The following is a 21,389-nucleotide window of genomic DNA, read 5'->3' as shown; positions in this document are numbered from 1 at the left end:
AGTTATAAACCTTATTAAATAGTTTTAAATGATTTCTTATATTTAGTGAGTTTTAGGGCTTTGAAAAATATGCTTACTCTTTCCTAAGGTAAGACTGCCAAAGGGCTGGTGCCTAGGAATGTCTTTGGATGGCCCTGCTCACTGTGACTTTTTAAAGAGCTATTTTTTATTTATTTTCGGCTGCCCTGGGTCTTCGTCGCTGTGGGTGGGCTTTCTCCGGGTGCAGTGGGGTGGGGATGCGCTCTGTTTGGGGAGCGGGGCCTGTTTCTCGCTTCTGTGGCTTCTCTTTGGGGAGCACAGCTCTAGGTTTCAGTGGTTGCGGCTCATGGACTTGGTTGCCCTGTGGCATGTGGGATCTTCTCAGACCCGTGATTGCTGCTTTGTCCCCTGCATGGCAAGGCAGCTTCTTATCCACTGGGCCCCCGGGGAGTCCCCTCCGTGTTCACAAACATAACTTTAAGGGCAGAAATGGTGGTCAGCTCCACCTTGTAGAGGACACAGTTGAGGCACAGGATTTCAGTAATCAGCTTTACTCTGCTCTCAGCAAAGTGAGGGGTAAAGAACTCACTCTGACGTTCTAAGTCAATGTCATGTATGTATCACGCGCACACGCACATGTGCACACACACACACACACCTCATGCTTTTTGGGAAAAAAAAAAAAAAGCCACAACAATCCCAAGGTCAGTTGTAAAGGAATAGCAGTGTGGGGCTGTCTGAAAGTTTTTCGGAGAATCTGGCTCACTAAAGCTGCTGGCCTGCGTTCCGCAGGGCGGGGCAGCTGAGACCAGCTCCTGGGGAGCCCCGTGCAGGCTGTGTTCTGAGGCATCCGGAGGTGGCCAGCGTGAGCCCTGCGTGAGCACCCCTGGTTCATGCCGCTTGCTTGGCAGCCCAGGCCTGGGGAAATATTGCTTTAAAGGAGGGGACAAAGGTATTAAAAGACTCCCCCGGTTCACTTTAAAATGGTAACCTCTTCAACGCCATGTAGGACTGGATCCCTTTGGTTTAAAAAGAAAAGGCCCTGGAGACCTAGGCCGCCTCCTGCGGGTGCAGCTGGACCGGGACCGTGGGTGTGGCGCCTCCTGGCGTCTGTTTCCCACGGACAGCTCAGGAAGAGGGGCGTCCTGTGTCCACCGCCGAGGTTTTTGCAGGATGCCCTGAACCTTGACTTAACTTTGGGGGCTGCAAACGCCTGGCAGGCAGGAGGGAGGAAAGACTACGCTGACTGACGTCTTAGCAGACTGATGTTTATTTAAAAATCGTCTCCCTCTGGCTTGGAAGCAGAGTGTCGGCCCAAGTCAGCGATTCTCTCTCCTCTCCTGCCACCTGCTGGTGAGGTCCACACACAGGTCCCTGCAAGGGTCCCGGACCCCAGCTGTCATTTCCACGGCGTTTGCTTTGTGTTCCAGGTCTTTACTACTCAAATCATCAAGTCAGACTCTCAAGAAATTTGGAAATTTTTGTTTGGTGTTCCAGGTCAAAGTGACAGCTTATGATTATTTTTATACACCAGAGAGTCTCATTTGTGCTAACTAGTTGGTTCTAATTGAGCTAATTCTGTGACGTTGCTAAATAATATGACTGTGAATGTGTACAAATCTTTGATTTAAACAGAAGAGAAAGTCAGGACCCGCAATTCTATGAAGCTGGATGTTTATTTAAACATAGGAATCACTGGTTGCTCTGGTATCAGGTATTGAAAGAAGAAAATATTGCTTAAAATTGCGTTTTGACATGAATACTCTCCACTGGAGCTTGTGGCTAATTCTCTAGTATCATTAGGTCATTACTGTTATCACACCTGGAATTAATGTAATTAATTCAGGCTCACTTATATTGTTAAAAATTAAATTAAACCCATACCTCAAACACTCTGATCTCTTAACCTGCCCTTCCAGCAGCCTTTGAGATTTTATGTGAAATTCCGGATCTCTACCTTCTCTGAAGAAATAAGAAAATCTGGCAACCGTTGGCCTGCTCCTGTGGCCGCCAGCTTCCCCGAAACAGGCTGTATCTCTAGAGCCTCAGCCTTAGGGATCCCAGTGAAAAACGTTACTCTCTGTCGTGTCCAACTCTTCCCTCTGTCCATGGGATTCTCCAGGCCAGAATACTGAAGTAGGTTGCCATTCCCTTCTCCAGGGGATCTTCCCGAACAGGGGTCAAACCCAGGTCTCCTGCATTGCAGGCAGATTCTTTACCATCTGAGCCACCAGGGAAACCCAAGGGATCCAGAGAAGGGTCCTCTCTCTTCCTCCTGAAACTCTGATCAGGCAATTACGCTGCCACTTGAACTCAGGCCAAGTTGCAGAGCAGTGGAGGAAGACTTCGTCATAGAAAAATCAAGTACCAAATTATAAATAATAAATGGAAGGCCAAAGGAGGAGCTTCCCTGGCATCCAGGGGCCAAGCCTCTGCTCTCCCAGTGCAGGGCTCCCTGGCTCGACCCCTGGTCAGAGAGCTAGGTCCCACTTGCTGCGACCAAGAGCCTGAACGCTGCGGCTGCAGAGCCCGCGTGCAGCAGTGGGGACCGGAGAGCCGTCGTGCTGCAGCTGGGACCCGCTGAGACCTGAAGAAACAAGTGAGTGTGCACACTTACCGAGGCCCAGAGAGGCTCCCTGTGATTGGATCCTACCTTCAAGTGAAACCAGCGATTTTAAAAGTGAATGGGAGAGTAGGCGGCTTTGGAAGTGTTAACTGAACATTTCGATTTACTGAATGTCAACATGTAATTAACTCGTACTTTTTCTCAACACACAACAGCAACCAGTACATGCGAGAAGCCTGAGCACGACTTGCTGATTAAAGGCGACGATGATGCGAAAGGCTTGAAAATTAATGTGAAAAGGCGTAGTTTAAAAAAGACATTTAAAAATATCGTTATTGCTAGTGAAAAATTTGTGGAAATGCTTGAAAACTATCCCTGCTAAAATAAAACCAAACAAAATTTGTTCACTAAAGGATACAAAGAATACAGAATGCTTGAAAATTGTTAGTTTTACCTTATATGTGTTATTTTTACCCACTCTGAATTTCCACCTCATTTTCTCAGTCCTAATTGGTGTAGATGGAATTAAAAAATGTAGCATACTCATGTCCTTGATGGCATTAGGATAATTGCTGCCACTGTTCTTTCTGTGCTATTGGGCAGCATGTTTTTGTAGTGCCTTATTCCAAAGCTTCTAGCTCCTTAAGCAGAAGCTGTTTCTTCAGGTTGAGAGCCAACCAATTGTTTTTCTCCTTCTTACCATCATATAATTTTAGAACTAGGAAAAAAAAATCATCTACCTTAGGACAAGAAACAGAGACAAAAGGGTCTTGTTTTGCTGAAGGTAAGAGCTAAGAATGGAGGAGGAAATGGCAACCCACTCCACTATTCTTGCCTGGAAAATTCCATGGACAGAGGAACCTGGCGGGCTGCAGTCCATGGGGTCAGAAAAAGTTGGACACGACTGAGGATGCAGGCATTAAAAACTAAGGAAGAGAGGTTCCAGGTTTGTGGTCTCTCTTTCCGGGCTCACTGCCCTTCACAGTGTTAAAGGAATTTCAGACACAATCAACTGTGTTAACTTCATCATCTACAGGAGTGCAAAGTCGGCTTCTAAAATTGGCCCATTTCTCATGAAGCTGCTTTTGTGCACACATCTAGCTGTCATTTATAACCTGATTCCCTAAGATACAGCATCGCAGACCAGGAAGGTGGCAGAAACTCTCCTCTAAGAGGGGGACTCTGGGATTGAATACCTTCTTCATCTTTATGAACGCACCGCCAGATCCAGAGATCCCAGCCACCTACCTGGTGAATCCCCCAAATGCGGCAGCCTTCTTCTGGAGCGTGTGGGGGCCAGGGTGCTTGGGGAGACCCATCGCCAGGAGCTGGGAAGGGCACATGCCTGATTCTGAGGTCCTCAGAGTGGTCTGTCTCTGTGGATAAAGGGGGCTCTTGTATATGGATCATTTTTATATGTTTCTGACTTTTTATTTTAAGATTGCCTTTTTCATCTGATGTCTTAAAATAATGTCAGATGAGGATTTTCCGAGCCTCTGGGTTTTGGATTGAGGTCAGGGACAGTTTGAAGCTGTGAGCTCTTCTTTCACCAAAGCTTACAAAAGCCCTTGGTTTCCACGTGCATTTTTGACACGGTGGACAAAAATAATGTTTTAAAAAGTAAGACATTAAATGACTTGTCCGCTTTTTCACTGACTTGTTGTTTTTTGGGCTTTTACATATGAATTTAATGCAGTTGAAAGTAGAAAGAAGTCCTTTAGAAAATACACAGAGTTCAGTCGAATACATTTGCTTGTTAAAAACTCCTGGCTCCTCGGTAAGCACTGAACCAGAGATAGGTATGTTCTCAGCGCTGTCACTAAAAAGGCTCGTATAAAACTCCCTCAAGCTATTCAAGTTTAGACCTATGTACAATGGAGCTTTTGTTCAGCAGTTTTATTTTCACTTAAATGTGCGAAGACTTTCCACAACTGTTCTTTATGAGCCTACCTGCCACATAATGTTGACAAACCAGCATTTTATTGACACGTAAAAGCCTTTCCAGTCAAACAAAGAAGCTTAGCTACCTATTTTTCTGCCTAACATGAACATGGGTCTTGTGCTTCCTGGCTCGGGCTCTTCGGCATCTTAGGGGGGTGGGGTTTTTTCCGCACTGCGCTTTCTGTAGACTATTCCCTGCTTCCTGCTGCAGCCTGTCTGTGCTTGATGCAAACTGCGTATTGCCCCCATTCCATCCCACTCCCCTCGTCCCTTGAGTAAAAACTCAGAGTCATTTCCCAGCTATGGACAGTTGGGTTTTCTTGCCCTCAGTTCAGTCGCTCAGTCGTGTCTGACTCTCTGTGACCTCATGGACTGCAGCACGCCAGGCCTCCCTGTCCATCACCAACTCCCAGAGCTTGCTCGAACTCATCTCCATCCAGTTGGTGATGCCATCCAACCATCTCATCCTCTGTTGTCCCCTTCTTCTGCTGCCTTCAATCTTTCCCAGCATCAGGGTCTCTTCCAGTGAGTTAGGTCTTTGCATCAGGTGGCCAAAAGATTGGAGTTTTTCCAGGTGGCGATAGTGGTAAAAATCCCGCCTGCCTGTGCAGGAGACTTAAGAGATGCAGGTTTGATCCCTGGGTTGGGACGATCCCCTGGAGGAGGAAATGGCAACCCACTCCAGTATCCTTGCCTGGAGCATCCCATGGGCAGAGGAGCCTGGTGGACTACAGTCCATAGGATCGCAAAGAATCGGACACAACTGAAGCAGCTCGGCACAGCACAGCACCACCCTAGATCTGGAAACCCAGAGGAACCTTGTGAGAGTCAGCTGCCAGGACAGTAAAGATGCTGAGGCTGCCGTACTGGAGAGGCCACGCAGTCCCCGTGGCTGACCCGGCTCAGCCCCAGCTGGCAGCAGCAGAAACTGCCAGCCCTGCGGTGCACCTTCTTGGGTGTCCAGCCCGCTGGGGCCCCGAGAAGACCACCATTTCAAAAGCCATTTACTGCTGTCATATGAGAAATCCCAGGTGAGAATTACCCAGCCCGGAGCTGCGCCCAGAGAAAACTCTGCAGGGCGATTGAACAGGATCCTTGTTAAAAGTTGGTGAGGGATCTGGGGCGAGCTGACGTTAGTGATAAAAATGCATCTTTTTAAAAATAATCATTCTTTCTTTCTTTCTGGCTATGCCCAGTCTTCACTGCTTTGCGTGGGCTCCTCATTGCTGTGGCTTCTCCCGTTGCTGAGCACGGGCAGTGGGCACAGGGGCTTCAGTAGTTTCGGCACTCAGGCTGAGTCACCCCCCAACGTGTGGAATCTGCCTGCATCAGGTATTGAACCCGCATCCCCTGCACTGGCAGGCAGCTTCTTATCCACTGGACCACCAGGGAAGTCCCCCAAATATTTCCTTCTCCTCAGTTCAGCTCAGTTCAGTTCAGTTGCTCAGTCGTGTCCGACTCTCTGCGACCCCATGGATTGCAGCACGCCAGGCCTCCCTGTCAATCACCATCTCCCGGAGTTCACTCAGACTCACGTCCATCGAGTCCGTGATGCCATCCAGCCATCTCATCCTCGGTCGTCCCCTTCTCCTCCTGCCCCCAATCCCTCCCAGCATCAGAGTCTTTTCCAGTGAGTCAACTCTTCGCATGAGGTGGCCAAAGTACTGGAGTTTTAGCGTTAGCATCATTCCTTCCAAAGAAATCCCAGGGCTGATCTCCTTCAGAATGGCCTGGTTGGATCTCCTTGCAGTCCAAGGGACTCTCAAGAGTCTTCTCCAACACCACAGTTCAAACGCATCAATTCTTTGGCGCTCAGCCTTCTTCACAGTCCAACTCTCACATCCATACATGACCACAGGAAAAACTATAGCCTTGACTAGACGGACCTTAGTCGGCAAAGTAATGTCTCTGCTTTTGAATACGCTATCTAGGTCGGTCATAACTTTTCTTCCAAGGAGTAAGCGTCTTTTAATTTCATGGCTGCAGTCACCATCTGCAGTGATTTTGAAGCCCCCCAAAAATGAAATCTGACACTGTTTCCACTGTTTCCCCATCTATTTCCCATGAAGTGATAGGACCGGATGCCATGATCTTCCTTTTCTGAATGTTGAGCTTTAAGCCAACTTTTTCACTCTCCTCTTTCACTTTCATCAAGAGGCTTTTTAGTTCCTCTTCCCTTTCTGCCATAAGGGTGGTGTCATCTGCATATCTGAGGTTATTGATATTTCTCCCGGCAATCTTGATTCCAGCTTGTGTTTCTTCCAGTCCAGTGTTTCTCATGATGTACTCTGCATATAAGTTAAATAAGCAGGGTGACAATATACAGCCTTGACACACTCCTTTTCCTATTTGGAACCAGTCTGTTGTTCCATGTCCAGTTCTAACTATTGCTTCCTGACCTGCATACAGATTTCTCAAGAGGCAGGTTAGGTGGTCTGCTATTCCATCTCTTTCAGAATTTTCCACAGTTTATTGTGATCCACACAGTCGGTAATCTCAGCTGTAACTTCCATGTCTACCTTTTAAAGCCCAATCAGCGGGACTCTCCCTCCCCTCAGCCTTTCTCTTCTCCCTCCTCTCCGTTGGCACAAACCCGTCATCAGGCCATCTGCTGTCAAGGTGTGGCTGTGGCTTTTCTGTAAGGTGTCTCTCTGAGCACATTGTCACACAAATGTCTGTGAGAGTTCGGGTGGCTCTCTGTTCCTGCACAAACCCAGGGCTGTACCATGGTGGAATGAGGTCACTGATCTGGTTGGTGGCAGGATCCTTGTGAATCAGTAGCCAAGACAGCAGAGTTCTTTTTTTTTTTTTTTTTTTACTGTAAACTGAAGATGATGACTGTGAATTTTCAGATAAGTTACAGCAAAATGCTATCACGTCGTGGAAAGTCAGCCTACACCGGACGCCTGGTGGATAATCTAGGGAATCCAGATTCTCTGATTCTTGGGCTCTGTGGTTGTTATGAAACCAATACAAGCATTTACCCTTAATTTTACATGGGACTTACTATTTCCTTTAAATTTGTAAACTATTCATGATACACAAGAATAGATTAAACCTTTTATTCACGTTTACTTCATTTTGAGGTATACCTTATCCACAATAAAAGTGCACGATTCTGTTTTTAAAATTGGTTTTTAAGTGGAGGATAATGGCTTTACGACATTGTGTTAGTTTCTGCCATACAGCAACGTGATTCAGCCGTAAGTGCACGTATACCCCGCCCATTGTTTGAACCTCCCTCCATTCCACCCCGTCTCTCCTCCTCTGTCCTCACAGAGCGCTGAGTGGAGCTCCCTGTGTTACAGAGCAGAAAGGGCACAGTTCTTAGGTGCACTTATGTTCATAGCATGAGATGCATCTGTTTCTGATTGGTCTTGTGACCACTCATTTCAAAGCTGAGAACATTCCCTGCCCTATGGGTGGCTCAATCCTGTTCCCCCATCCCTGTTAATATCTCCCTTCACAAATAGTCACTAATTTAACCTCAATTTCCATCAAATAATTTTGTCAAATTTTACATTTCATAGAATGGAATAATACAGTATGTTTTATTTTGTGTTTAGCTCAACATGCAGATGAAATTTATCCATGTTTTTACATGAACCAAAAAAAAAAAATGTTGTTTTAAAGCATAGTCCTGAACTTGGCAAGGAATGAGTTATTTTTAGAAATAAAAATATGACCACATTCACCCCTTGAAACTATTTCCCCTAAACATACTTTGTATACATGTTCTACACAGTTCCTCGTGTCCTTTCTGAATAATTTTATTCTGTTTATTACAGCCATGATTCATTTGGACAGACTGCTGATAATACATAATTACAGAATCAAATTCTGACTCCACTTTGTGGTGCTAGCAGAAAACCAGTGATGCTCTAGATTTTAGCAGGGAGCATAAAAAAGCCCTGGGAACTGAAATTCTCACAAGTCCAGAGCAAGGGCTTCCTGGTACCCTAAGGGTGAAAGGAAGTCGTTTGTTTCTGCTTTGCTGGTTTCATCATTTAGTTTGATTTCTTCAGGGGAACAGTGTGTTGACTGTCTCTCAGGGTCAGGTCATGGAATATTTTTACTTTAATTACTGCGGACGAGTAGGAGGAAGTGAAAAAGCCTAAAATAGAGGAGAAAGAAATTCAACGGCTCCATAATGTGGCAAACATGACTCTTTTATTGCAGTAAAGACCTGGGGCAGATCTGATTCTGTTCTACTCTGTGGATGCTGGGTTATCAGGGTCTGATGCCATTCAGCATCCGAATTATATGACTGATGGTTTTTCCTCTTCCCATGTCAAGCAAGAAATATCTGACTATAGATTGGCAACCCACCCATTTTCCTTGACAGATATATAGGTCTTTGTAAATGAATTAATTAATATAGAAACTGTATACGCCAGCCTTTGTGAGCCTTGTGGAGTTGAGTTTGTATCCTTGGTTAGAACAACCTTGTTGCACTGGAGCTTTCAAGTCTGCTAGACTGACTGAGGGTGTGTCTAGAGAAGGGTGTGCGGTCCACATTTCCCAGGTAAGACCCTGCTGAAGCACAATGTGGGTCTCACATTCCTCCATCAGAACGAAAGGATTTATTCACCTGGCCACTGGGAGGGCTGTCATCCATCACCTGTGTGAGGAATTGTCCCTGCTGAAGAGGGTCACCTTGCCTAAGTGAGCCCACAATCAATGACCGGTCAATGTCATAGAAGAAAGGCCCTTCATCATGTTATATTGTATGTAAACTATCTCTTGTCCTAACTGGGAGCACTTCTAAAGGGCCATCCAGTTCCAGAGCTCCCCATGAGGTCAGCGGGGGCCTTTGTTGGGACTGCAGTATAGTCCAACTCTTCCCCACAACCCCGTTTGTTTGCCTTCCCACAGCCATGGACCCCAAGAGCATCCCTAAGAAACGTCTTATGTACCATATCAGAATCTATTTCCTGAGAATGTTAACCTTCAACCTGTCCCCTCTATAATGGAATGAATTGTGGCCCCTTCAAAGTTCATATGCTGAAGCCCTAAGCCCTGGTGTGACTGCCTCTGGAGCTAGCACCTTGAACAGGCATTGGATAATGAAGTCATAAGGGTGGGGTCCTAACCCTATAGGATTGGTGGCCTTATAACAAGAGAAAGAAAGACCTCTCCACCCACTCCGCCCCCTCCACCCAAGAGCACACACTCAGGAAAGCCCAGGTGGGCACACAGCGAAAAGACAGCTGTGTGCAAGCCAGGAAAACAATTTTCACCAGCACCCAACCATGCTGGTAACCTGATCTCAGACTTCCAGCCTCCAGAACGGTGAGAAAACAAATTTCTGTCTGAGCCACCAGGTCTACAGTCGATGGTATTTTTTTATGGCAGCACTAGCTCTTCATGTTTTCAGGGCTTCAAACTCTGAGAGCGATGAAAAGTCCATTCATCATACTGTCTGTCCTCAGCTCTTTTACTTTTTAATAAGAGAATTGCTTTCATCCTGATAGTGGTAACTTGTGTTCTCTTTATTTCTAGGCAGGGGTTTATTACGTTTTTTTCATCTTTTTGAGGTAGCAACTTGTGACTTTGCTAATTTTCCCACTGTTTTTCTGTTTTCTATTTCCTTAATTCTGTTATTTTTTAAAAAGCATTTTCCCCTCCTACCTTAGGTTCACTCTGCTCTTCTTTTTTCCAGCTTTGTAAGGTAGCACTTCACATCCTTGAATTCAGATCTGCCTTCATTTCAAATACAAACATTTACCGCTCAGAATTTCCCTCCAAGCACTGAAGATGCATTCCTCAGGTTCGATATGTGGTGCTTTAATCATAGGGCTTCCCTGGTGGCTCAGTGGCAAAGAATTCACCTGCAAAGGCAGGAGACACGGCTGCGACCCCTGATCCAGAAAGATCCCCCTGGAGAAGGAAATGGCAACCCACTCCAGTGTTCTTGCCTGGGAAATCCTGTGGACAAAGAAGCCTGGAGGGCTACAGTCTGTGGGGTTGCGGAGTGTCACACATGGCTTAGCGACTAAACAACAACAATTTTAATTGCAGTTAACTTAGAATATTTTTAATTTCCATTGTATTTTTTCCTTGACCCAAAGATTATTCAGAAACTTGTGGTTTAGTTCTCAAATATTTGGTATTTTTCTCGCTATCTTATGTCATTCAGTTCTAGTTTAATGTTATTGTCAAAAAAACATAACTATTGTGATTTTAGTCCTTTGAAATGTATTGAGTTTGTATAGTGGTCTAGAAGGTGGTCTGTCTTGGGAAATACACCATGTACATTTGTACAGGAAGTATGACTTCTACAATTTTGGGGTTTAGTGTGCTGTCAACACAGTTAGGACAAAGTGGTTAATAACGTTGTTCAGATCTATATTTTTTTCTGATGTTTCTATCTAATTGTTCTATTGGTTTCTGAGAAGAGGTGTTATAATCTCCTATTATAATGATGGAATTATTTATTTCTCATTTTGTTTCTATCCGTTTTTCTTCATGGATTTTGATGCTATGCCATTAGGGACATGCGTATTTAAAATTGTTTTGTCTTTCTGATAAATTGACCCATTTATCATTATTTCTTTTCTTTGCAAAAGTTTATCGGATATTAACACCATCACTTCAATCTTCTTAAAGTTACTATTTTCAAGGTACGTATTTCTCCATCTATTTATTTCACATTATAGGAGGTACAGCGTTTGGTCATGCTTTTTAAATTCATTTGAAACTTTTTCCTTTAAAGTGTTTATTTCATTGATATTTAAAGCTAATTATTGTCATGTTTAAATTTAAGTCTACCATTTTATAGTTTAACTTTCATTTATCTCCTCCGTCTTTTTTTTTTTTTCCTGTTTCTCCTGAAGCTTTCTTTTGGAATGATTGAACATTTTTATTATTCTCCTTTAATTTAGTCATTGATTTTTAAACTACATCTGAATTTTATTTTGTTGGTCATTCTAGAGATCAGAATAAACAGCTTTAACTTGACCCAGACAATTTAGGGTTGATGTGGTACCAGTTTTTTTTGTAAAATGCCAAAACCTTTATGCCCATTTATCCCTGTCCAGTCATTTATTGTGTGGTTTTCGTACGTACCACATCACATCACGTTAGAAGCCCGCTGTGTAGACAATCACGGCTCTGAACCGCTGTTGCTGTTGTTCCGTCACCTAGTCATGTCTGACCCTGCTCACGACCCCGTGGTCTGCAGCACGCCAGGACTCCCTGTTGTAGTTCAAGTTATTAAGGGGGGGATTGGTTTTAAAAAACTCATTACATTCACTATTTCCAGAGTCCTCCTTTCTTTTCTGAAAGTTAACATTTCTATTGATATTATTTGTATTCAGCCTGAAGAAATTGTTTTACCCCATATTGTAGTACAGTCAGGTCTGCTGGTGATAAAATCTTTTAGTTTTCTTTTGTCTGGAAATATCATTATTTTACATTCATTTTTGAAGGATATTTTTGCTGAATATAAGATTCTGAATTGATAGTTTATCTTTTATTTTAGCTCTTAAAGCTTTATTTCTTCTGACTTTAATTGTGTTTGATGAAAAGGCAGCAATGTTTTGAACTATTATATGTAATGTCACTTTTCTCTGGTTTTAAGATTTTTCTTTTCTTTTTAGAATTTAACGATTTGACCAAGATGTACCTTGGTGATTTTCTTGTATTTCTCTTGTTTTGCTTTACTGAACTTCTTGAATCCATATATTTATGTGTTTTATCATATTTGAAAACATTTTTCACTGATTCTTCAGTTATATATATATTTTGTTCCATTCTCTCTCTCTTTTCCTTTGAACTTCCACTATAAGAAATTATATATTTGGTTCATAGCCCTGAAATTTTATTTTAAAGCTATGTTCTTTTATTATAAGGTTATTTAAAATGCTAAGGTTTGAGTTGGTATGAAGTTCAGTTTCTTAATTTTATTTGCAAAAGTTAACGTTCCCAAGCGTTTTAAACTGAGTGACTATAATGTCTATTTTTATGCATAGTTTTAAATCTCTTAAAGGGATTTCCCGTCTTCTTCACAAACAATCATCTTCCCATTGGACATTTTCCATGTGATTATAAAATTCTGAGTTCTCTTGGGAATCTTTATACGGAGGTGGGATAAGTTACCAAAAGTCATTACTGGGAGATTAAACAGATGTGATTTGAGACTGGATTTGGACAGTGCTTTTGTTATTTAGCTCATTCTTATAACCAGGTGAAAGCTTCTCAGCTCAGAGGAATTCTACTTTTTTTGGATAGGGATTTGGAGCATCTGATATGTCATCTCCTCTTCATAAGACAGTGTTATCCTACCTCAATGTAATATTTCCATTTCTGGTCAGGGGTAAATAAGCCAACAGCACGCCATGACTGCAGCTTTGGGAGGTTCATGGTAGTAGTATTGTGCAGAGCAACCACAGAGAGATTCACAGAACTGAGAAACTGTGGGGCAGCTTTGTTTTTGTTTTTTTTTTTTTTTTTGGTATCATCCTACTGCTTCACTTTTAAATCATGCAGACAAATATGGACCTAACTTAGTTTACTGAATTTTTTAAAGGAAATTTCCTTGATAAGTGCTTTCAGGATGCTTTTCTCAGGATTTAATAGCTTATTCTCAGCTGGTTATATATCTATATTTTTTTACATAAAAACTAAATTTATTTTATCCCAAAATGTTATCACATTTTGATGACATAGGGAAGGTGTATATATTTGTAATTTAACACAAGTTTTGGGGAGGAGAGGTTCGGGGAGAAGGGATCCATATATATGTATGGTTGAGTCCCTTTGCTGTCCACTTGAAACTCTCACAGCATTGTTAATAGGCTATATCCCAATACAAAATTTAAAAAAAAAGTTTAGTAAAAGAAGAACATAAATTTCATCTTTAAGTAGGCAAGTACTCTGGGAAATATTAGTATTATAAATCAGCAAGAAATAAAAATTCCATGTTGCAAAATACCAATTAATTCAGAGTAATCAGTGCCCAAGGTAGGCACCATAATTTGGGGATATGCCTTCAGCTCTAAAATCAGGCAAAGTACCACTTCCGTTTTTGATTATAGCTTCTCCTGAAACCAGAGCAGAGGCTGGCCGCATAGAGAAGGGAAGGAGGAATGCAGAGAAGTATAGATTCCTGTAACATCAGAGCTATGCCTGCATCAGGCAGTGGAGGGATTAGGTGAGGAAGGGAAGGAACAAATACTGGAGATTGCTTTGCTGACTTCTTTGTGCTTCTTTTTTAATGTCTGGGCGTGGAATGAGGTTGATATGGCCACCTAAAAAGCAGGGGATAGTGTATTATTTTAATATTCAGTAAACTTAGGGCAATGTTTTTTTACCAGGTAATTTATATTTAGTGTTTCTTTCTTTCTCTTCTTTTTTTTTTTTGGCTGTGAGGCTTGTGGGATCTTAGTTCCCCAACCAGGGACTGAACCTGGGCCTTCCAGCACTGAGAGTGTGGTCCTAACCACTGGACCACCAGGAAATTCTTCGTGTTTCTTAATTATTAAGGCTACTGATTACCTTTACTTTATGAGCATATTAGAATGGTAAGTACTTTTAAAATTATTGAATAGAACTTTACCTACATTAACATAAAACCTGAGCACACTTTGACTGCTATTTTCAATCATGATTTTGGATCTTCCGGTTCTGATTCCTTATCGTGCTGAGCATGAGAGTTAATTACATCCTTACTGTTCAGGTCTCCCTGAAGGTCAGAGAACAGCTAACTAACCACCACCTCTGACAAAGAAATGGTAAAGATAGTCCCGCCTCAGAGGGTTTTCAGTCCAGTGGGTAGACAAACGTAGCGTAAGAGACTGCTTCCACGGCTCACATGCACGCACCATGCCTTGAGAGGACTATCTTATTCAAGCTGATCCTAAGGAACTCCAAGACCAGAGTTGGCTCTTGTTCCTTTGGGAGCCTACAGGCTCCACACCAGAGTTTCCTAACCTCAGCACTGCCGGACTTTGGGCCAGACAGTTCTCTGTTAGGATATGTCCTGGGAAGAGTGTTTAGCAGAATCCTTAGGTTTGGGTGGACTCTGGGAGTTGGTGACAGACAGGGAGCCTGGTGTGCTGTGGTTCATGGGGTTGCAAAGAGTCGGACACGACTGAGCGACTGAACTGAACTAGCCTTTACCCAGCAGATGCCAAGAGAACCCACCCCCAGTTATGACAACCAGAGCTGTTTCCAGGTGTCCTCGAGGGTGGAGTGCCCCTAGTTGAGGACCACTGCTCTCGGGGCTCAGCAAGATCATGCAGAAAACACTCTGAGTTTTACCTGGGTAAGATAAAGAAAGCATTTTAAAATTAAAAACCAGGCAATGCTATCATTCTTTTGACCGAGAAGGCTGGATGACAATTTTGACATTTCTGAAGTCAAATAATTAACCCTTTCAAGAAGCCATTTGATGAGGCTCCCACTGAAATAAGTAATGTATGAACAAAAGTGCCTAGAGTGGGGCTTCCCTGCTGATTCAGTAGTAGAGGCAGGAGACACGGGTTCGATCCTTGATCTGGGAGAATCCCGCGTGCCACGGGGCATCTAAGCCTGTGCTCCGGAACCTGAGAGCTGCACCTCCTGAGCCCATGTGCCCCTAAAGCCCAGGCCCGCAATGAGAGGAGCCGCCACAATGAGAAGCACCCCCTCCGCCATAGAGAGCAGCCCCTGTTCTCCACAACTGGAGGGAGCTCGAGCACAGCAATGAAGACCCGGCGCAGCCAAAAATAAGTATTTCTCAAAAAAAGAAAAGAAACAAACACAGCTAAGAAACCCAGTAAATGGCATTTGCTAAAAAAAAAAAAGTGAGCAGAGTGAAAGGACCTTTCACCTGCCTGGACCCACAGGTATCTGTTTCAGTTTGGCCAGCACTTTTGCTACCCCCTCCAAAAGTTTTGGGTCATTCACTTAGAAGTTTTCGTCTTTTAATTCAATCCAATCCTGTCCTATTAAGGCCAAGATCTATTGCCAGATGAATGCTGCCAGGTTGGTAACATTCCAAAAGCCCTTTCTAGTTCCTAATGAAATTGTACAAGCTTTTAAGAGGATAACTTGCATGCGGCCATCACAAGAGAAGGACTTTATACTACAGGATCAAAAACATGGAAGAGACATTTACAACCTACAAAAGTCATCAGCGAAGGGGAGTGAAAATGATGGGTAGGGAGAATGAAGCTGTATATCACCAGCATTTCTTAGTGTTTGAAGAGACTTAAACTCCATCATCATTTTCTGGAAGCCTCGATATCATTTAAATAAAATTGCTCATACATAATCAGGGCCAGGAATGTATCTTTGGAAGATCTAGCTTGCTATTTGAGGTTATTTATTTTCTGCTTTATAGAATTTTCAGTGATATCTCATGGTCTTAAGCAAACTTGTAAGACCAGTGAGTCAAAAGACCTTTTTAGATTCTGTATAGCCTATTATTTGCACCAAAGCAGTGATGCCTGAAAGCGGTATTACCTGCCACTAAGGTATTTGTATTAAGACAAATTACTAAAGTAAAAGGTTCTGTACCCAGTTTTGATAGAGGGGGTGTGGGTTTCCTGTGCCAACAAGTCTTTCTTGGATACTGGCTGGGTGTCCTGCAATTCAGCTCATACTGACACTGTCTTAACTGGAGCCCACATTGCAGCCGACAGATTGAGCCCTCAGCCCCACAAGACTGCCCCCGCCACTGCCCACCTCAGACGACAGCTGAAGGCCCAGGTCACCTGGGTTTCTGACAAACCAGCTACACCTGTTCTTTTGGTTCCTTTAATTTGCCAGAGTGGCTCGCATAACTCAGAGAAATATTTTGCTCTTAGCAGTTTAAGCCAAGTGCCGAAGAACTGATACTTTTGAAATATAGTGTTGGAGAAAACTCTTGAGAGTCCCTTGGACTGCAAGGAGATCCAACCAGTCCATCCTGAAGGATATCAATCCTGGGTGTTCATTGGAAGGACTGATGTTGAAGCTAAAACTCCCATACTTTGGCCCCACCCGATGCGAAGAACTGACTCATTTGAAAAGACCCTGATGCTGGGAAAGATTGAAGGTGGGAGAAGAAGGGGACGACAGAGGATGAGATGGTTGGATGGCATCACCAACTCCATGGACATAAGTTTGAGTAAGCTCTTGGAGTTGGTGAGGGACAGGGAGGCCTGGTGTGCTGCCGTCCATGGGGTCACAAAGAGTCAGACATGACTGACTGGACTGTGGCCCAGAGGTTAAAGCGTCTGCCTGGAATGCGGGAGACCTGGGTTCGATCCCTGGGTTGGGAAGATCCCCTGGGGGAGGAAATGGCAACCCACTCCAGTACTCTTGCCTGGAGAATCCCATGGGCAGAGGAGCCTGGTAGGCTACAGTCCATGGGGCCGCAAAGAGTCGGACACGACTGAGCGACTTCACTTTTACTTTTACTTAACTCAGAAACAGCCAGATGGAAGAGATGCATATGGCAAAGTGTGCAGAGAGGGTTTGGAGTCCCCCGCTCTCTCCAAGGGCACCACCCTCGCATGACCCCCACATGTTTGCTCACCTGGAAGCCCTCTGGTCCCCTTCCCTTTGGTTTTCTATGGAGGCCTTGTTACATAGGCACAATCGGTTTACCATTGGTCACTGGTGATGAAGTCAACCTCAACCCACCTCCCGTTTCAGAGGGCAGGATTGGTTCCCCTGGCAACCAGCCCCCGACCTTAGGCACAGTCTAAAAGTCACCACTTTAGCATAACAGAAGACAGCTTCATCTCTCTCGAAATGGGATGGAGACCAGATATTATTAATCACAATATCACACAAAGGATGGAGCTGGCCTTGGGTTAGGAGGGTCTTCCTGAAAATTCCACCGTCTTAGGTACAAAGGAGTAATTTAAAGACTCACAAGCAAGATTAGCATATAACAAATGTCCAGAAGAACATAGGTGAGGTTTAAAATTTGGGCAGAATGGAGGAAGGCAGACAGATAGAGTAATGTCTAACTAGCATTCATGTATGTGTGTGGCCAGTTCCACATGTAAACACATTTGCATTCAAGTGATCACTGCAATTATTGTGGCTTTTTCAGTAAAGAAAGGGAAAAATAAACACAAAATCAGTTATTGAGGGATCTTAGAGACTGGATCTACAGAGGACAAGTCCCTAACAAACAAGGCAAAGATACAGAGTGTTACTAGAATTCCAGACATTTCAGGGAACAATGGTCTCTTGGGCACCAATAATTCAGATGGTCCTTTTGTTACCTGTCAGTCGACATGTATGTGCAGGAGACACGCAGACACTGACAATGGCTGATCTGTATCGAGTCCTTACTACGTGTCAGAAAGTTATTCATTCTTGCAGCAGTACTCTGAGGCAGGTGCTTTTATTATCTTCATTTTGTGCTTCAGCAAATTGAGGCTCAGAGACATGAAGTAACTTGTCCAGGGTCACACAGCAAGGATTTGCGCCTAAGCCTGACAGGCACCAGTGCGTAAATATGATCCTCTCTATACCATGGTGCCTCATGGGAAGTGAATTGGATGCCTCAGGGCCAAATGAAGGACAAAACCGCCTAGGCCCTCCCATGTCGACCTGCTTTCCCCCATCCCCTGGGTCCCCAAGCCTACAGATAGATTTCTTGGACGACATGTCTTTACAGTTTGGAAACCAATGACCTTGATGGCAGTTAAGTTTATGCCAACTGTCTCATCAAAGACCGTGTTAGGAGTTGCACCGGGAGGAGTAGGGTACAAGGTGGAGCGACTAAGTGTGCCTGTGTGCTTCTGCCTCAATGAGGGGTCCTACGACGCCTCAATGGTAGAGCTTCCTTAGCAATCCTCAGTCAGTGCAACCAGAACCAGCCCATCCAACAGGAACTCTTTTCAAAATTAATTTATATTGTAGTATAGTCACTTTCCAGTGTTGTGTTAGTTTCTGCCATACAGCAAAATGAATCAGTCGTCCGTATACATATATCCCGTCCCATCTGACTTTCCTTCCATTCAGGTCACCACAATGCACTGAGTAGCATTCCTGTACTATACAGCAGGTTCTCATTGGTTGTCTAGTTTATCCACAGGAAGAGTTCAGTTCAGTTCAGTCGCTCAGTCGTGTCTGACTCTTTGCGACCCCATGGACGGCAGCACACCAGGCCTTCCTGTCCGTCACCAATTCCCGGAGTTCACTCAAACTCATGTTCATTGAGTCGGTGATGCCATCCAACCATCTCATCCTCTGTTGTCCCCTTCTCCTCCTGCCTTCAATCTTTCCCAGCATCAGGGTCTTTTCAAATGAGTCAGTTGTTCACATCAGGTGACCAGAGTATCAGAGTTTCAGGTTTAGCATCAGTCCTTCCAATGAATATTCAGGACTGATCTCCTTTAGGATGGACTGGTTGGATCTCCTTGCAGTCCAGGGGACTCTCAAGAGTCTTCTCTCACACCACAGTTCAAAAGCATCAGTTCTTCAGCACTCAGCTTTCTTTAGAGCCCCAACTCTCATAGCCACACATGACTACTGGAAAAACCATAGCCTTGACTAGATGGACCTTTGTTGGCAGAGTAATGTCTCTGCTTTTGAATGTGCCGTCTGGGTTGGCCATAGCTTTTCTTCCAAGGAGCAACAGTCTCTGTGGCAGCCCCAGTCTCCCGGTCCCTCCCCTGCCCCTTTCCCCTCGGTGTCCGTACGTTTGTCCTCTGCGTGTGTGTCTCTAGTTCTGCTTTGCAAATAAGATCATCTCTACATTTTTCTAGATTCCAGTTTTCTCTTTCTGCTCTTTGGCGCTCTGTAGACCCGTCTATGTCCCTACGAATGACCCAGCTGTCTTCCGTTTTAGGGCTGAGTGCATGGGCCACACCTTCTTTACCATTCCTCTGTTGGCAGACATTAGGTCGCTTCCACGTCCTGACTGTTGCAAACAGTGATGCTGTGAATATTGGGGTGCATGTATCTTTTTGAATTCTGGTTTCCTCTGGGCTTATGCCCAGTAGTGGGATTGCTGTATCACTGGGGACTTCCCTGGTGGCTCACATGGTAAAGCGTCTGCCCGCAATGTGGGAGACCCAGGTTTGATCCCTGAGTCAGGAAGATCTCCTGGAGAAGGAAATGGCAACCCACTCCAGTCCTCTTGCCTGGAAGATTCCATGGACAGAGGAGTCTGATAGGCTACAGTCCACGGGGTCTTGAAGGGTCTGATACAACTGAGTGACTTCACTTTATGGGAGTTCTACTTTTAGTTTTTAAGGAACCTCCATACTGTGTTCCATAGTGGCTGTATCAATTTACACTCCCACCAACAGGGCATGAGGGTTCCCTTTTCTCTATACCTTCCCCAGCGTTTGTTTGTAGAATCCTTTAATCATGGCCATTCTGATTCTGAACCATATTGGAAACAGGGAGAGTGGAGAATTCCAGACCTGGCCCCTTATTAACCTTCCTGGTGTGGCCTGCAACAGCCAATTCATTTTCGTTTTCTAGGCCCCCTCATTACATATGATACAAGTGGATAAGAATAGAATCTCTAGAAGTCTCCCAGGAATACTTGGAGAGTGTTTCACAGAAACACTTCTGTGAAATCTCAAGAAGGTCAGAAAGTCACCAAGAAGGGAGCTGGGTCACGGTAAGTAAGAATCCATGTTTCTGCATCAGGGAATGCCTGTAGCATGTTCTTTTCCAGGCAAGGAAACACGCCAGACCCCCTTCCCCTTCTCATCTGACTGCACCTTGCATGTGGAACCGTGTGGATCCAGAGAGTGAGCTCTCTTCATAAGCTGTGTGTTCTGACAATGTTCGTGGTTTTGCTGGCCTTTCTGTTTCATTCCTCACCGTCTCGCCCCCCGCCCCCCGCCACCACCCCCCCCCCCCGCCGCCATGTGGGTGGCGGTGTGTACAGTGGTTAAAACTTGACATTTGTAGCCATGGTGAACCATGCCCTCGTTCTTGATTCTGTCACTTACTAATTTGTGACCTTGGGGTGTGACCTTGAGGTCACATAGTGGCAGTCAGTCCCTGGGTACCAGTTGCTAAGCCTCTAAAGCAGAAAGTTAGCAACAGCTGTCTGAAGATATTAATTCAGCATGATTCTGCACATGGCATTTGTTAAGACTTTCCAGTTGAAAATAACATAAACTGAAACCACACTGGCTTAAAGGAAAAACAGAAATTTTAACCAGTCTCAGATCAGTCTCACTTCAAACACAGTTAATCCAAGTGCTCAAGGGTTTCGTCAGGACCTTCCTGCTCCCAGTCTGCTTCTTCACTCCAGGTCCCAGGCCAGCTCCTCTCAAGGGTGCCAGCGGCAGCTCCAGGCTCAGTCAACTCTGCGGGAAGAGGGATCTTTTTTTGCTAAGAGTCCCAACTAAGTTCTCAGCCTCGGGTCTCATTTCCATTCCCAAACCACTCACTGTGGTCAGAAGGATGGGGCTTGACAACTGGCCAGGTGTGCCAGCAGACTTTTAGAAAATTTGGCTGATAAACATCCCACAGAGGATTTCTGGACCCAGGCTATGTGACAGATCTCTTTGGGCAGAAATGTAAAGGCCTTTTGTTGAAAACCCCCTTTGAGAATTCTTACTGCTCACTTCAACACTTTATGAGAGAACCATTTTATTAATTAGAGCTGGGCAGAAAAGTTATACTGAATCTTGGTCCAAGATGCTTAAAATACCAGTCTTGATTCCTCTGTTGCTCCTCAGAGCCTACAGTGAATTCTGCCTTATTCAAAGCACACTGATCAAGGGTGTGGGAGAAATTATTTTACCAAAGGAATCCCAGGGTGAGTTTACCAAAAGAGGGACATGGACGCTGGGCAGGCCAAAACAAGCTCTACGTGATGCTTATCATACTCCCTAACACCCAGAACTTGATAAATCTTATGTCTCTACAGTGTTCAATAAATATTTTTGAATACCTACAACAAATAAATTGAAGAAAGTGGGGAAAACCACTAGGGCATTCAGGT

Source organism: Ovis canadensis, chromosome 26 (genome assembly GCF_042477335.2).
Source record: "Ovis canadensis isolate MfBH-ARS-UI-01 breed Bighorn chromosome 26, ARS-UI_OviCan_v2, whole genome shotgun sequence".
NCBI classification, from domain to species: domain Eukaryota; kingdom Metazoa; phylum Chordata; class Mammalia; order Artiodactyla; family Bovidae; genus Ovis; species Ovis canadensis.
The sequence above is the reverse complement of the archived record's forward strand: the minus strand, read 5'-3'. Positions refer to the sequence as shown.